Below are 12879 nucleotides of genomic sequence, written 5' to 3'. Positions count from 1 at the left end.
CCATTTGGGAAATAAATATTCCAGAGTACACAACATCTCTCGAAGTCAGACAGAATTGGAAAAGGATGTCTGCACAGAATGATGTATAGACATAATGACAATACTGTGTCAACATAAGGTGACTAAATAGGATCTTGAAACAATAGTTGCGTTCAAGTTGAATTGATCAGTTTAAAATTGCTCCATGCCAATGCTGCAGAGTCTCATGATCTTTCACCTGTATGACAAAATGGAAGTGCAGTTGTCTTCTAGAACAATTCTCTTAACGATAACTACTCCTTCGTTGCCCTGACTTCTAAAAACAAAGGGGACATTAATCAACAAGGATTTCCAATGGGGATACAATCTGATAGCACCAAGTGAAGACTGTTGACCATGAAGAAAATACAGGAAACATCCTCTCAGTCATGGTGTTTTTATGTTTTGGTCGTGGGTGGGCCAGGCGAGTTGGGGTGGGAAGTTCACAGGACATGCCTGTGTTGCATTGGCAGAGACCTCTGTGTGGCTTGCGGAGAAATTTGTCTACTTGTCCTTACCCCAGTAGGGTACGCTAACTTTGAGGGCATTGATGGCAACCCAGCAGCTTTATCCAATGTGCCAGGGTCCAGTAGTAGCCTCTACTACCGTCAAATGAATCACCAAGTTTGTAAGGCAATGGATTTTATCTGCTCTCCCATTTTTCTCTCATCAATTTTGATATGACTGATTGCTCTCATGGGGAAAAAGAATCAAAGGAATCTCCTGAGAGAATTGGGCATTTACTGGTGAAAAGAGAAGTGTGAAGAATTGGAAAGTGCAGCAGGATCTACTGTGTCTGCAGCCACGTAGAAAAGTAAGGATGAATACCAGCTAGAGTATTATAGCACTCTATCAGTCAAATATTTTGTTGAAAAACCTTACCAAGGTTTGGTAAGTGTGGGTATACAGAGGGCTTTGGGTGTCCTTGAATGATCAAAGTTAACATTCAAGCACAACAAACAATTAGCAAGGAAGTGATGTTTTGGCGTTTATGGCAAGCACATTAGATTATAGCACCAAGGAAGATTTGTTGCAGTTATAAAGTGTTTTTGTGAAACCATGCCGACAACAGTGTATTCACCTTTGGACTTTGCACCTAAGGATGTAAAAATTTCCCTAAGAAGGGTGGCCACAAAGGTTCACTAGATTGCAATAGATTCCTACTATTCAACAACAGACCAGGCTCTGTAGATTACATGGCTTACTTTTCCTTGTATTTCTTAAGTTCTTATGTAGTGTACCTTCTGATCTTGGTGGTTTTGCTTCATTAATGTCATCTTTTCTGTCATCACACAATTACAGGAACAATGTTATAATTTACTTGCTTTTTGACAGTGCTGTGTCCCTTCAGGAGCCTTACTCAAGGAAAAGGATCATAGCTTGAGTGGACACCGAGGTGAAGGTGGAAGTGTGGTCCACTGGAATGGTAGCCCAAAGTAAAGAATTTCCCACCAATCATTACTGCCATGACTTTTCCCCCTTAGCCATGGTAAAGTGCCAGAAAATGCCCACAATGACACTGAATCAACGATTCATGGTGAGTGCATAACAGATTCGTTATGTTGGTTCTGGCTTGTGAAGCTCCACACCGTTTTTGAAAATCATACAATGATGGATTTGGGTCATATTGCGCTGTTTGTTGATGTTGAATGTTATTTTGAGTAACTCTCTGTAGAATGCATATAAGTACAATCGATGCAGCTGAATTGAATGATTCACTGATTTAATGGTCTGGATTTTGTGGTGCATGGTAAAACGATGGCACTTGTTACTGATCTTGAAAAAAAACTGCTCACACAGATTTATTGATCTTTATGTTCACCTTTTGCAGAATAAACTTGAATTGAGGGGCTTTCCAAGTGTCACGCAACAGCAATGTCATCGTGCAAAAATGTTTATCCTGTCGCATCAATGTAATCCCACAGACAAAAACAGGAAGTGAAATACATTAATTATCCTTCCTTTAAGTTTTACGAAGTTAAATAAATGATTGGGATGTACACAGTGAAATATCAAAACTTCAAAAAAGGGAATGTTGGAAAAAAAGGTTTTCCATTCCGAAAGAAAAATGTTACATATCTTGAATTAGTCTTTCAGAGTCAAAGAGATTGTTTATAAGTAGTTTAGGTGTATGCTATTGTAAAATAAATTACACCTTAATTATAATGCATAACTTCTTCAGTTGGGGCGGGTGGGGGGCAGTAACAGCTATATTACAACAGAAAAAGGGGAATTCTTAATGCTTCTCTGATTTCTAAGTGATTGCAGTTTGGGAGGTTCAATGACGCACCTTTTTCAGACCTATAGAATGGCTACCAGCAAATTCTGGACATCCGAGTTTGCTTACAGTCCAGAGGTGACTGTACCTGTTCTCTGCGTTGCCCAGAATTGGACACAATACTCCAACTGAGGCCAGATTAGTTGTCATAACTTCTAATTCTTGCCAGAAAAAAAAATTATTTCATATTTATCTACCACATGCGCCCCAATTTAAGCCTCTTGAATTCTATTACTATCCTCAGTTCACTGATCAAAATGTGGACTCCTCTACACTGGCAAGATGAAATGCAGAATGGGTGACTCTTTTGGAGAACATCTACGTTTTGTCTGTAAAAATCACCCTGACCTTCCAATTGTCTGCCACTTCACACCACCATGTTCCCTGGCCAAACATCTGTGTTGCGCGCTTGCTGCAGTGCTGCAGTGCTCCAGCACTCCAGTGAGGCTCAGCACAAACTTGAGGAACAGCATCTCATTTTCTGCCTGGGGACCCTGTAGCCTTCTGGACTCAATATCAAGTTCAATAATTTTACAGCTTGTCCTTAATTGTTAAATGTCAACCACATTGCAGTGGGTCTGGAGTCACAGGTAGGCCAGACCAGGTAAGGATGGCAGTTTCCTTTGCTAAAGGACAGTAGTGATCCAGATGGGTTTTTCCCCACAATGGACAATGGTTTCATGATTGCCATTAGACTCTTAATTCCAGATTTGTTTTGTGAATTTTTTGAAATTATGCCAAATCATGTAAAATGCCCTTTGGCACCTCCCACACCAGGTCCTATCATGACATGTGTCAATAAATGTGGAGCTGGAAAAGCACAGCAGGTCAGACAGCATCTGAGGAGCAGGAAAGTCATTCATTCACAGGATGAGGGTGTCACTGGCCAGGCAGCATTTATTGCCTATTTGTAAATGCCCAGAGAGCCATTAAGAGTCAACCACATTGCTGTGGGTCTCAAGTCACATGTAGACCAGACCAGGTAAGGATTACAATTTCCTTCCCTAAAGGATATTAGTGAATCAGGTGTGGTTTTCCAACTATCGACAATGGTTTCATGATCATCATTAAAATCTTAATTCCAGATTTTTTTTTTATTATTGAATACAAATTCCACCATCTGCCATAGTGGGATTCAAACCCAAGTTCCCAGAACATTATCTGGGCCTCTGCATTTAAAGTCCCAGTGATAATACCACGAGGCCATCACCTCCTCCTCAAAGTTTCGAGCCAAGACCTTTCGTCAGGAGTCCTGACACAAAGGGTTTCGGCCTGAAACATTGACCTGTGTGCTCCTCATGCTGTCTAACCTGCTGTGCTTTTCCAGTTCCACATTTATTGACTCCAGCTTCCAGCATCTGCAATCCTTACTGTCTCCTGTTATGACATGGGTTGCTTTTAGCACAGCTAACCCATTTTCACCTTCTAGCTTTTCTTTTTAAAAATCAAAAGAATTGTGGATTCTGTAAGTCAGAAACAAAAACAGAAGTTGCTGGAAAAGCTCAGCAGGTCTGGCAGCATCTGTGAAGAGAAATCAGAGTCAATGTTTCAGGTCCGGTGACCCTTTCACAGAACCTTGAGTCACCGGACCCGAAATGTTAACTCTGGTTTCTCTTCACAGATGCTGCCAGACCTGCTGAGCTTTTTCAGCAACTTCTGTTTTTGTAGCTTTTCTTTTTCCCTGACTTCGTATAAACAATCCCTGTCTCTAACCTTCTTAGCAGCGTCCCCCACCCCGTCATCACAATAAATGCTACCTTTTCCTCGCTGCTTCTAGTTCTGAAGGAGGGTCATTAGACCGGAAACATTAACTCTGTTTTTCTGTCTCCATAGATGCTGCCAGAACTGCTAAGTTTCTCCAGCAATTTCTGTTTTTGTCTCGTAGTTCACAATATTTCCAAGTTTGTCTATATTTTTTGTATTCATTCATAGCATGTGAGCATCATTGGCTGGGCCAGCATGTATTGCTTGTCCTTAATTGTTAAATGTCAACCACATTGCAGTGGGTCTGGAGTCACAGGTAGGCCAGACCAGGTAAGGATGGCAGTTTCCTTTGCTAAAGGACAGTAGAGATCCAGATAGGTTTTTCCCCACAGTGGACAATGGTTTCATGATCGCCATTGGACTCTTAATTCCAGATTTGTTTTCTGAATTTTTTGCAATTTTTTGAAATTATGCCAAGTTAATTCATTAATGTATATTGGGTGGTATGATGGCTCAGTGGTTAGCACAACAGCCTCAGAGTGTCAGGGACCCTGGTTCGATTCCAGCCTCAGGCGACTGTGCGGAGTTTGCATGTTCTCCCCGTGTCTGCGAGAGTTTCCTCCAGGTGCTCCAGTTTCCTCCCACAGTCCAAAGATGTTTAGGTTACATGGATTGGCCATAGTGTCCAGGGATGTGCAGGCTAGGTGGATTAGCCACAGGATTAGGGGTTGGGTCTGGATGGGATGCTCTTTGGAGGGTTAGTGTGGACTCAATGGACCAAATGACCTGCTTCTTTCACTTCCCCCCGCTTCAGGATTCTATTTATGTCAAGAAAAGTAGTGGTCCTGATACTGACCCCTGGGGATGCCCTCTATATGTATGAGAGGGCAGTTCTGAATATCTTGTACTGAACTTGAAATGTAAATTCCATTTATCTCCATACATGCTGCCAGACCCACTGAATTCCTACACCATTTTTAATTTCATTTCAGATTTCCACCATCCATGTTATTTTGCTTTTATTATGGCTCTATACAACCTTCTCCTGTTCAAAGAACAATTTTTTATTGAGTAATAAAGTGGCTATTCATGTTTTATGGCTATTTTAAGCAACTGCTTCCATAAGCCTATAAATTGGTTATAGTGCTGAATTCAAACATTTGACTTTCATTTACTTTGTTTATTATACATAGAAGGAAAATTTCCCTGGGTACTTACCTGGTTTAGAATATCCAATGTGGTCAATCTTTTTTTTCCTTTTTTCATTCACGGGATGAGGGAGTTGCTGGAGTTGCCCATCCCTAATTGCCCAGAGTTTAGTTAAGAGTCAGGCACATTGCTGTGGGTCTGGAGTCACACGTCAGCCAGACCAGGTAAGGATGGCGGTTTCCTTCCCTAAAAGGCATTAGTGAACCAGGTGGGTTTTTCTGACAATCGGCAATGGATTCACAGTCATCATTAAATATTTAATTCCAGATATTTATTGAATTCAAATTCCACCATCTGCCGTGGTGAGATTTGAACCTAGGTCTCCAGAATGTTATCTGGGTCTCTGGATCAGCAGTCCAGTGATAATACCACAAGGCCATCACCTCTCCATTAAATTTGAGATCATGAGCTGAAATACTAGTTTAGCCTGTGTTTAGTACCATTTTGGTTAAGGAGTTGAAGCTAGTGCTAGAAGAACGAGAGTGTAAAGCTGCTGATTGTAACTTAAAATGCTGGCTAATCCTCATGAAGATTGAATGCATTTTGCACTCAACATTTGACTGAACAGCCACCGCTATAGACTTTGAGCATTCTTTAAAAAGTGTAGCAACTTTTACTGTTAATTTGCTGCTAGAGATATAAAGAAGACTTCAAAATCAAGTTAGACAACTTACTGGGAAATTTTGCCAAGACTTAACCATGTTTTAGCAAAGATTTGTAGCACAGATTATGGGTGAGGTTGTTGACTTGCTCGCCGAGCTGGCTTGTTTTTGTTCAGACGTTTTGTTGCCATGCTAGGTAACATCATCAGTGAGGCCTCCAATGAAGCGATGTTGTTCTACTCCGCTTGGAATTTCTACTGTCCGGTCTGTTATGCTGAGTAGTGTCTTTTCCGGTTTTGTTCTGTATGGGTTTGTATATGTTTGTTTGTTTGCCTTATGGGTTGAGAACCATGCCTGTGAGAACCAAGCATGGCTATGTTTGGCTTGAGCTACGTTGTCCCAGTTAAACTGATGGCCTTCATTGTCCGAGTGTACTGATATTAAGGAAAGTTCATTGTGTTATTTTTATTTTGCTGCTAGCTGATGTTTGTGTATTCTGATAGCTAGTTTCCTTCCTGTTTGTCTGATGTAATGTTTGTGGCAGTTGTTGCATGGTATTTTGTAAACTATATTGGTTCTGCATGTTGTGGGAATGGGGTCTTTAATCCTTGTGAGTGTTTATCAAAGTGTGGCTGTGGGTTTGTTTGCTACCATGACTCCTAGTGGTCTTGGGAGTCTCGTCAGTTCTGATATCTTCTTTATTAGGGTAGTGTGGCCAGTATGTTAGCGCATACTGTGTCCTCCTGTTGTCTGTTTAGTAGACACATGTGGATGAAGTTACGGGAATATCCGTTCATTATGAAGAGTTTGTATAGGTTCTCTTCTTTCCTGATGATGTTACCTAGCATGTTGACGAAACGTCTGAATGAAAACAAGCCAGCTCGGCGACCAAGTCAACAACCTCAAGACTTAACCAACACTATCAACATTTATTACAAAAGCTTTGAAGATTTCAGCTTTAAAATATTTGTGTTGGGATGCTCTACTTCACCAGGAGAAAGTTTATAAAATTATGAGAGATATGGATAGAATGTTTTGTCAGTCTTTATCTCAGGGTAGAAATGTTAATTACTAGGGGATGTAGATTTAAGGTAAAAGGGAAAAGTTTAAAGGAGGTGTGAGAGGTAAGTATTTTACACAGAGGGTAGTGCCTGGAATGTGCTGCCAGAAGAGGTGGTGCAGGAGGATACTGTAGCAATGTTTAAGAGGCTTCTTGACAGATACGTGAATAGACAGGGAATAGAGGGATGAAGACTGGGTAGAGGCAAAAGGTTTTTAGTTTAGAAAGACATTGTGTTGGTGCAGACTTGGTGGGCCGAAGGGCCTGTTCCATTGCTGTACTGTTCTTTGTTCTAAAGGGCATGTTTGGTCATAGGCATCTTGCTCAACTTTCCACTTGATTTACAGGAGGACTTGGAGAAGGGCTTGAAGCCATATAAAACAGCATAGTTGCTGCATGTGAGATTGAAAGAGATACAGAAACGAAGGTGGAGTCCTTGGCCTTAATGGGTTTGTAATATCCTTCCTCCTCCAGGCTCCCTCTAACAATGCCTCCAGTGATGTCTGAGAATTTAGGTTTCCATTTCCTTGACCCTGGAGATGTGCTGCTTTTTATCAGCCAGACTACCCCAAATCTACAGTGACGTGGAACACCCACAGACTGATCCATGAAAAGTAAGTTTAATCAGAGGCAGGGTTCTCTGCAGGGTTTAACACTTCCTGGCCAATTCCAATCACGGCAATCATCAATTAACCACAAAATTGTGTTCTAAAACCAGACTTTGATACAGACATGAGTGCTTAAGCAAGGCCCAAATGCAAAAATCTGGTTTTCCAAGTTCTTGGCTTGCCCTTTGTTCTCATTTGAGAGATCCTTTCAGACACCCACACCCAGTGATTCACCACAGCATTAACATGTAACTTCCAATCCACTTGAACTTCCCTACAGTCTGCACATAGTTTTATACAAATTACAAAAAAAATTTCCTAAGATATTGTAATTTTACAAGATTTTAGATTCTGACATAGATTTAATGCAATCCTTTGAGTTAAGGCTCATGTTTCCAAAACACATTAAACTATGCAGAAAATCATATTTTGGAATAGCTATATAAATATGGTTTAATTGATAGCTCACTTGTTGGGTGCACCTCAACACTTCCAAATGCACAACTGGAACCACACAGACACAGAAAAATCACCAGAAAGATTTCTTTTTAATTAAGCATTTACATCAATGATTGATCAAAACAGTTTGCAAACCAGCAAACAAAACTCCAAATAAAGAGAAATTAAACAGCGACAGGAGTTGAAGTTCTAATTAAAAGCAATGTGAACCAAGTACAGAAAATATTTGGCCTCTGTATTTTTGGCAATATTTACATCATGTACATTGATGTTGTTGTTGACAGTATCTTATATTTCTAAGGCACTGAAAGCTAAGGTACTGAATTACAATTACATCTGTTATGACAGCTGCTCTGCATTTTGTATCAGATTTGAAAGGAAAGCATGAAAGGAACAAAATACCTGGAACTGAACACAGTAGTGGTGAAATTGATCTTCAACAGCAGTACAGAATAAGTAATAGCAAAAAAAAAACAGGCTGTTTTATATCTTGCTCGGTTTCCTTTCCTAGTCAATTTCACCCTCTGATTCAAATGGAAGCGAAAGCATTAAGTTTTACATTTGTGTGCACTCTGTTTAAGTACTGTGTAATTAGCAATGTGAACTTATATGATGAGATAAAATAGGGTAAGATTGGTCTTAGGCACAGCACACAACAGGCTACAAGGAATCAATGTTGCATTTCACAATGTCTGATTTAAAATGGTGTGGGGTAAATGGACTGCCAACTGACTATCACCCGACTTGCATTTCTGACAAAGATCAATTTTAATTCCAAAGATGACTAATGATAGAAATATCAAACAGTAAAGGATAGATTACACTTTTGGATGCGTTTCTAATCTTCTGATGATGAAACTCACAAAATAATAACATCTCTAGCTTTCAGATGTTGACTTATTATTGGACCATTTTTCTAAACCTGGAACATACTTTCTGCAGTTAACATACCGACATATTAAAAGGACTGAGGAGATAGACAGTATTTTACCTTTTGGTGACAGCAGTTAGCTCGATGATTTTGATGTCCTTGCACTTCCTAGCATGCAATAATTATCACTAACACCCTCTCAAAATCATTAAGATAGCAAAACTGAAATGTCTTAACATTTACATTTGAAATCAAATCTTTACTTTGCTAGATTCTGTTGTTTCTCTGATTATCTCCATTTGGAACATATAACGGGTATTATAAAACAAATAACTTTATGTTTAATATTATCGTGGGCTAGTTCAAAATCTGAACACAGATGAACCCAACCTTGTTAGGCTTCATACATGAAACTGAAAGGATCAGTTCACTTGGATCTTGTTCTAAACCCCCATCTTTTATCTTGTTAATCACGTGGCAGCTTTTAGTCTGGTTTTCTATGTGGAATGCTGAAATCATTCTGAAAACAAACTATTTTGACTGGATAATCCATCGGTAAGTGCAAGGTTGATTTTCATTAAATTTATGGGAAAAAAAGCTCCGTTAAATCATAGGAACAGTAAAAGTAACAAGCCATTCAGCCCTAAGTAATTGAGGTAAAATCTGACTTGGGCAGTTGTGCAAAACCAGGTTATAGAGGTTTGCCAGGCCATTTCACACGCTGCCTGACACCACAATGGAAAAGACAATTCAGCAGGGTGTGAAAACAGGCTGTTAAAACTTGTTTTCACTAATTTTGTTTTTAATTTAACTACAATCACTTAAAGCTACAGAATGTCATGCAAATAATTGTGTATTTTTTTCGAATATCAGTTGATCACCATTTCATGAAAAACTAAAAAGAATTCTGGCAGTAATATCGGGACAAAAACAATGGTCCAGGTTGTTAGCTGAGATAGGATCTACACTCTTGACACGCTAGCCCATCAACCACACAATCCTATCACATTATGCTATAACACCCAAGCATGATAGCAGGTCTGCAGGGACTGAAATGCGCACAAGAAAGCACAGCCGAGTGATAAAATTGTAATGTTATTGAAAAGATAATTTGACATGTACATCACTAGATCCAAATTATTTTGAAAAAATATAATTTCTCAGCAGTTTTACCATAAAATATACTGCATTGCTCATGCAACATTTTAATCAGATAGTTTCTCAAAACATGTAGCAATGGATCACTCTATCTGCTTGTGTGCTAAGCATACATCCTTAACCTCTTAGACTGCAGTTACACTATACAGTTTGTTTACTGTAGGCAACTAACTGCAACAAACAAAAATAGAACTTTACAAATTGCACTCTTTTAGGCTAGAGGTAGCTCATTTTGTACCTCATTACATGGGTGGATAGAGCACCGTTCCTCTATTGGTTTTTCTTCTTGTTAGGAGGACATAAGCTGCTGTTTGTTTTTCATGTATGGTCAGAGGAAAGTTATTTCACTTCAGTGTGGCCAATGGGCATCCACATCATTACTGACACATCTCAGGTGCCCAGGTGCATGAGCAAACTGTGACTACTGCAGCCCTCTCTGAGTGGGAGATGGAAGCAATGGTTGGACCCAGAAAACTCCTGCAGCATGACAGCCGTGGTGATCTATAAAAAGGAGTCTGAGGAGAAATGCAACGAAAAGTTTGAGATCCAGACCAAGATGCCCCCATTCTACACCACCCAGCCCTAAAAGGTAAAATGCTTAATCTTCACATACAACATTCAAGAGTTATGTCAAAAACCATCTTTTCAACAGAAGAACTGAAACATAATATGGAGAAATCAAACCAAATACATATGTAAGTTATATTCTCTCCCCTGACGTAGATGTAAAATCATAATCTAAAACTTAGACCATTTCTAAGATGTTCAGTGACTAGCAAAGGTTCCTGTTATTCAATGCGGAGGCCTTTTGTTTATCAGCATTAGTCTGACCTACAATATGTGAAACACACCAAGACATTCCAAAATAATGAGGCACTTTGTAAGAAATATATTGGCATGGTATACTGTAGCCCAGTTCCATCTTGCAAGACCCATGGTTTGAGCCATGGTTGTCAATTACCTGGTGTGGTTAGGAGTCGCAATCCAGCATGATTAGTCTCTGCCCCATTTTGTTTTGCACCAGGAAGACAGTGAACTAGCAAATCACTGCTTTCTGTTTTCTTGGGATGACTTCTCGTCCACCTCAGCTTTTTATTTTTCTGTTCTCCTCTACCAATGCCCTTCCAAATAGTCAGCCTCCAGAAGCCACCATCATCAGCGACAGTCTACAGGTTGTTATTGTCAGTAGGTGTCTTTGTGGTAGAGGTACAGATGCCCAGGATGTGGCCAATTCATGTACAAAAGGACAGGGACCATTCTGCATGGCTTGAACATAGCCATGCCAGCACAAATATGTTTGGTCTTAGTGTACACAGACAGAATTAGCACACTGCAGGACCTCTGTCAAGAAGTAACAAGATTACACGTTAGTGAAGACAGAAACTGTTCAACCTTTTCTCCAGCCTAGCATATGTTGTCCTGACTTCTCTGCTATAGTGGAGTGCACGGAGGACACAGTACATTGTGGTAGACTCACAGCTGGTTGTTCTCAGTCAGGGTGCTATAGTTGCTCACACTCTTACTTAGGCATAGCAGCTGCAGCTTTGGTAATGGATTCTAGCATCGTGTAACAGATTGCTGGTGACTGTGGAGCCTAGATATATGAAGCTACCAACAACTGCCAGCATTATATTGTTGATGCTTCAAGATGGTGGCATCCCAGCGTCCTAGATCATCTCATTTCCTCATGTTGAACGTCAAACAACTCTTACAGGCATGAACGGATCTATTAATTTATCACTTTGGGTGTTCCTTTTATGGAATCTCCGTGCAACAGTGTCAGGGTAGCGCAACTCACTGCTGAGGACCTGGTGTACCTTTGTCTTGGATTTCAGGCAAGTAAGTCTATACAGTTTTCCATCTATGCTGATATACAAGTAGAAACCCAGTAAGTAACCCAAAGACATATATAGCAGCAAAGAAAAGCACATGCCAAAGACCATCGGTATCAGAACACCATCCTGTTTGACCCGCACTGTGAACGTCAAACATTCTGCTGTTGTCCCATCGCAGCTGACAGTTCCCATTATGTTGTTATGGAAAAAAATCACATTGAGTGGTTTCAATGGGCAGGAAATAGTCTGCAGAATCTAAGATGGCCTTTGCTCACATGTTCAAATGCACTGATGAGATTGATGCAAATGTCTTTGTTCGTGGCTTTTCTCTTGTACCTACTGGACTGAGAAGATCAGTCATTGTGGATCTTTCAGTTCTGAAACAACAGTGGGACTTGGGATAGATGTGTTCAGCCAGATCTGAAGTCGAACAAAATAACCAAAATTTTTTCCCATGGTGTTCCAGAGAGATACCTCAACAGTTACTGTAATCATTACAGACATACTTCTATAGAATTACAATCTTTGCATTGTGCATATGCTTTGGTGCTGCCTGCTCCCTGAAGCAGACACAGAGGCTGCTGCTGTGCCAGTTTCCAATGCTTGCTAAGTTCAGATAGTACAGCATCAGGAACATAGCACTTTGTCCATCACAAGTAAATCAATAGCTTTTTCAAGCTCATCCATTAGGTGTTGATATTCAGCTTTGCTATGGTTGTTCTGTGGTGTCCTTGGAGACAATGTTCTTCCTAAAGTACAACTCCAGGTAGTGTTCCACCCATCTCTCCAACAGTTTATTTCCATCAATGTTTACCTACCTGTCTTTCCTCCCACTGGCTCTGTTTTTTTTTACAGATTGACATGTCCCCATTTTGTTTCTTTCCTAAATGCCTGTGTCAAAGGGCAGCTGGATATTTTGGCAGATTTGCAACTAGTAGACACTGGCGCATCTCCTAGCAGCTCGATGGACATTACTTCAACTGGCTCTTATCAAATTCAGAGTTTCATCATTTCAGTCTCTTGTAATTAATGAGAGTATGCTACTGGGCTTGAAGGTCAGGTTCCATCACAGTCATA

This window comes from Rhincodon typus, chromosome 1 (assembly GCF_021869965.1).
Source record: "Rhincodon typus isolate 14 chromosome 1, sRhiTyp1.1, whole genome shotgun sequence".
Classification (NCBI taxonomy): domain Eukaryota; kingdom Metazoa; phylum Chordata; class Chondrichthyes; order Orectolobiformes; family Rhincodontidae; genus Rhincodon; species Rhincodon typus.
The sequence above is the reverse complement of the archived record's forward strand: the minus strand, read 5'-3'. Positions refer to the sequence as shown.